Genomic DNA, 5,818 nt, shown 5'->3' with positions numbered 1-5,818 from the left:
TTGTACACAGTGATAAAAATGGATCAATTTGCATTCTTCTACATGCTGACCTCCAGTTGAACCAGCACCATTTATTGAAAATACTATCTTTCTTCCATTGGATGGCTTTAGCTCCTTTGTCAAAGATCAAGTAACCATATGTGTGTGGGTTCATTTCTGGGTCTTCAATTCTGTTGTACTGATCTGTCTGGCTGTCTCTGTACCAATACCATACAGTTTTTATGACTATTGCTCTGTAATACTGCTTGAAGTCAGGGATGGTGATCCCTCCAGAAGTTCTTTTATTGTTAAGTATAGTTTTCACTATCCTGGGTTTCTGTTATTCCAAATGAATTTGCAAATTGCTTTTTCTATCTCTATAAAGAATTGAGTAGAAATTTTGATGGGGATTGCATTGAATCTGTAGACTGCTTTTGGCAAAATGGCCATCTTTACTATATTAATCCTGCCAATCCATGAGCATGGAAGATCTTACCATCTTCCAAGATTTTCCTCAATTTCTTTCTTCAGAGACTTGAAGTTCTTGTCATACAGATCTTTCACTTGCGTGGTTAAAGTCACACCAAGATATTTTATGTTATTTGGGACTATTGTGAAGGGTGTCATTTCCCTAATTTCTTTCTCAGCCTGTTTATCCTTTGAGTAGAGGAAGGCTACTGATTTGTTTGAGTTAATTTTATACCCCAACACTTTGCTAAAGTTGTTAATCAGGTTAAGTAGTTCTCTGGTGGAACTTTTGGGGTCACTTAAGTACATTATCATATCGTCTGCAAATAGTGATATTTTGATTTCTTCCCTTCCGATTTGTATCCCTTTGACCTCCTTTCACTGTCTGATTGCTCTGGCTAGGACTTCAAGTACTATATTGAATAAATAGGGAGAGAGTGGCCAGCCTTGTCTAATCCCTGATTTTAATGGGATTGCTTCAAGTTTCTCTCCATTTAGTTTGATGTTAGCTACTGGTTTGCTGTATATTGCTTTTACTATGTTTAGATATGGGCCTTGAATTCCTGATCTTTCCAGGACTTTTATCATGAAGGGGTGTTGAATTTTGTCAAATGCTTTCTCAGCATCTAATGAAATGATCATGTGCTTCTTATCTTGGAGTTTGTTTATATAGAGTATTACATATAGATTTTCATATATTAAACCATCCCTGCATCCCTGGGATGAAGCCTATTTGATCATGATGGATGATCGTTTTGATGTGTTCTTGGATTTGGTTTGCAAGAATTTTATTGAGTATTTTTGCATGAATATTCATATGGGAAATTGGTCTGAAGTTCTCTTACTTTGTTGGGTCTTTGTGTGGTTTCGGTATAAGAGTAATTGTGCTTCATAGAAGGAATTTGGTAGTGCTCCGTCTGTTTCTATTTTGTGGAATAGTTTAGACAGTATTGGTATGAGGTCTTCTATGAAGGTCTGATAGAATTCTGCACTGAACCCATCTGGACCTGGGCTCTTTTTGGTTGGGAGACTTTAAATGACTGCTTCTATTTCTTTAGGAGTTATGGGGTTGTAAGAAATTAAAGACTTCTTAGAATTTAATGAAAATGAAGATAAAACATTCCCCAAATTATGGGACACAATGAAAGTGGTACTAAGAGGAAAACTCATAGCTCTGAGTGCCTGCAAAAGGAAATAGGAGAGAGCATACATCAGCAGCTTGACAGCACACCTAAAAGCTCTAGAACAAAAAGAAATAAATACACCCAGGAGGAGTAGAAGGCAGAAAATAATCAAACTCAGGGCTGAAATCAACCAAGTAGAAATGAAAAGGACCATAGAAAGAATCAACAAAACCAGGAGCTGGTTCTTTGAGAAGATCAAGATAGATAAACCCTTAGTCAGACTTACCAGAGGTCACAGAGACCTCTGAAATTAACAAATTCAGAAATGAAAAGGGAGACATAACAACGGAATCTGAAGAAATTTTAAAAAAATCATCAGATCCTACTACAAAAGCCTATATTCAACAAAACTGGAAAATCTGGAGGAAACAGACAATTTTCTAGACAGATAGATACCAGGTACCAAAGTTAAATCAGGAACAAATAAACCATCTGAACAACACCAAATGACTTATAGCATCATAATATTTTGGGGGCCAGTGAAATGGCTTAGCTGCTGAAGGTGTTTGCTGCCAAGCCTGACAACCTGAGATTGCTCCCTGGACCCACACAATGGAAGGAGAGAACCAGCTCTTGTAAGTTGACCTCTGACCTCACATGTACATTGCGCCCCTCCCCCTAAAATAATGCCACTTAAAACTTTAAAACAATACCCTGAGATCATTTAGTCTGAGCGAATCTGCTATTTCCATGGAGTTTTATCATGCCTAGTGTATTGTGGAGGATGTTTGGAGAGCTTACCTGCAACCTCATCCCCTGCCACCCCCACAGTATTTACTGTGCATGTCTGGACAGTGCAATTTTTTTTTCAAGAACACATAAAACCAGGCTGCAGCAGAGTTGGCTGTAGCTCACTCTCTGTGAGAAAGCAACTCCTGTTATTGGCAGCTCATTGATTTATCTATTCAACCCGACTACACCTGGAGGGTAGTGTTAGAACTGCAAATCCATATTCCCGTGTGAGGTAAATTCATCAACTTGATTCACATTTCCCTACAGTCTCTTCTGCCTTTAGCCTTACAGCTTCCAGTCAAATTATCCTTTAAAAAAACTTTTTATTGATTCTTTGTGAGTTTCACATCATGTGCCCAATCCTGCTCATCTCCCTGACCCTTTGTATCTGCCTTTCACCCTTGAAATCTCTTTCCCCCAAATAAAACACACAGGCAAGAGAGCGAGCAAGCAAAAGCAAGACAACGCGTAGAAAACAACTCATCATGGAAGCTGTAGTGTGCCACAGTGTGTCCCACGGTCCATCCTGTCCCCACATCTTCCTTTGTAAATGTCCATTGCAACGTGTCATTGGATTCGAGATCTCTGGCTTCTGTGACACCATCAATATTGAATCCTCATCAGGACTCCTTCTAGCTATCCTCTTGTCGCCCTGTGTCATGAAGATCCTGCAGCTTTGGAACAGGATCCAACTGTTTGCAAATGATGTAGATGTTGGGATAGGCCAGTTCAGAGCCCTGGATCTGGGCCTGGGTAGTAGCTGAGCTGGTCATTGTGCTGGCTCTCCCTGATCTGCACCACCAGGTTGAGCTCTCCAGCACTGCTCTGGCTAGGCCACCCAATGTCACCATCAGCAGGAGGCTGCTCTCCAGCTGTCTTGCTCCCATGCCCTCAGGCTGGCTCATCAGCACACCTCCAGAGCCAGTTCTACTGTGCTGTTCAGTCAAGGTTGGGGCTCACTCTCCCAAGTGCTATAGCCTTTGAGGGGCTAGGACAGCTCTCTAGCTCTCAAACCCTCCAGGCTGGCTCACCCATGCCTTCACCATCAAGGCCAGCTCCGTTGTGCTGCCCAGGTGAGGTGCAGGGCCTGCTTTCCCAAGTGCTACCACCGAAGAGAGATGGGACCAGTTCTTCCAAGTACCACTGCATCCAGGGAGGGTGGGGCCTTTATGCACAGCTCCTAGACGTCTACCACATGCCAGCTCCCTCTCGATCCCCTGCAGCTGCCCTGACCAGGTACATCTCCATATTCTCTAGTGGTAATATGAGCTAGAGATATTTACATCAAACCCTGCCACTGCATAGGCATAGACTCAGACATGGCCCTCAGTGGCAGCTCAGGCTTGGACCTCACCATGGCCCCAGGTAATGGAGTTGACCACTCACAACAGGTCACTCCTCTCCACCCCAAGTCTCCAGTTCCACCTCTCCTCATGAAACTCAAAATGCTCCATTTCTCTTTCTCTCCCATCTGACCACCATATACTCCCACATCGTGGTGGCTCCCACTGTAGGCTGGCCACGCCCCTGGGCAACATCCTACATCCACGCACGCATCATGGAGTGGCGGGAAGTGGGTGTCTACGGCCTGCCTGTGCCATGTGTTGGACGGCGAGTCTATGGTTGGCATGGAATCCCCAGATCTCTGTGTATCTTCCTCCTCTTGTGGTGTGTGTCTTTGATTTGATTTATTTGATTTTTATGAGTCCTAGGCATAAAACGGCATTGGCTACCAAGCCAGGCGTCAGGCTAGGATGAACAACGGCTGCCATCTGCGCTGCCCGTGACGATAGAAGAACACCACCATTAACAAGGTGACTCTTCGCCCGTTCTCAGGGGGGTCAAAATATTGTTATTCTGAGTTACTTAGATCAAGTCTTTTTTGTCGCTTCCCTTGTTTTATTTTTACTTTTATTTGATTATTTCATTTCATGGGCATGAATGCTTTGCCTGCATGTATGTCTGTGCACTATGTATATGCCGTGGATTCCCGAAGAGGATTTCAGATCTCCTGGAACTGGAGTTACAGATAGTTGTGAACTGCCGTGTGGGTGCTGGGAACAGAACCTAGGTACTCTGGAAAAGCAGCAAGTGCTCTTAATGGCGGAGTCATCTCTCTAGTATCCCCTTTAACACCGTAACGTGATGCATTATCAATATATTTGGGACTTGTGGTTATTTTATGCATTCCTTTCTGGGATTTCTCTATCACCACTGAATGTTTTTAAATTAAATTTCTATTTGATAAAGTCCATTTTTGTTGGTACTCTTGCCCTTGGATTTTGCCCAGTATATACAGCCATTTATCTATCACCATAAACTTCTCCACTGTAGCTGGGTATGGTAGCCCATGCCTTCAACCCCAGCATTTAGGAAGCAGAAATAGGCAGATCTTGAACCTGAGACCAGTCTGGTTATCATAAAGAGTTCCAGGTAAGTCAGGGTTGCACAGTGCAACCCTGGCTAAACAGAACAAAAGTCTGCAATACAGCCCCTTTGTGGCCTGCCTCTTCCTCTGCCTCAGCACCAAGGGAACAATTTATAGGCTGTTTCTCAGTCTGAAGTTTTGGATTTTTTCCAGGATGCTGCATAAAGTTGAGCCAGTCTGGGTTGTTGAGCTTAGTGAAGTACATTTCAAACCTGTGTGTTTGGGGCTGTGGAGATGGGAGTGTATAAAGTGTTTCCTGTACAGTGTAGGGATCTGAGTTTGGTTCCCCAGTGCTCATAAAAAAGCTGGGTGCAGCAGTAAGTCTTCTGTAACCTGAGAGAAGATCCTAGGAGCTTAGACAGTCAATCTATTTGAGAAGATGAGCTCCAGACTGAGTGAGAGGTGATATCAGCAGCAGCATCTGACCCTCACACATGGGCATGCACATAATACACACACAGGCACATGGCACAGGGCACATGCATGCACAAATACATGCACACATACACATGCATGCACGCAGAGGTGTGCACATGCCTGCACACACAAACACACATGCATGCATACACATCCACACACACATTCACAAATACACACATTCACAAATACACACACTCACATGCACATACATGCACAAATATACACACAGAGGCACACACAAACACATATGCATGCACACATACACATGCACAAGCATACACAATGCAGAAATACACACATGCATGTACATGCATGCCCCCACACATTCACACACAAACACAGTTATTCACACTTTCCACACATCAGTAGTTCAGTCTTTTTTATGATGAACATATTCACACATTCCATTCTGTGGCTATGCCACAATGCATTTATTCATTCACCTGTTGAGGGACATTTTATTTCCAGTCACTAATGATTAGGAATAAAGCTTTGGAAACATTTACATGTAAGTTTTTCTGTGAACATTCATTTTTTGTTCACTTTGGCAAGTATGTAGGCATGAGTCTGCTGGCTTATAGGGGAAATATATGTGTAATTTAACAAA

The 5,818-nt window shown here is 42.9% G+C and overlaps 1 non-coding gene across 1 annotated transcript; it reads right to left on the bottom strand.

The window, feature by feature from the left end:
* Window positions 1–4,062: 4,062 nt before the first annotated feature.
* LOC120100404 (small nucleolar RNA SNORA48) lies at window positions 4,063–4,204 on the bottom strand. Its single transcript, XR_005500164.1, has one exon. It is a non-coding gene; the product is annotated as a small nucleolar RNA SNORA48 (small nucleolar RNA).
* Between the last annotated feature and the right edge of the window lie 1,614 nt (window positions 4,205–5,818).

This window comes from Rattus norvegicus, chromosome 1 (assembly GCF_036323735.1).
Source record: "Rattus norvegicus strain BN/NHsdMcwi chromosome 1, GRCr8, whole genome shotgun sequence".
In the NCBI taxonomy this organism is placed as follows: domain Eukaryota; kingdom Metazoa; phylum Chordata; class Mammalia; order Rodentia; family Muridae; genus Rattus; species Rattus norvegicus.
This window is presented reverse-complemented; position numbering and strand designations above follow the sequence as displayed.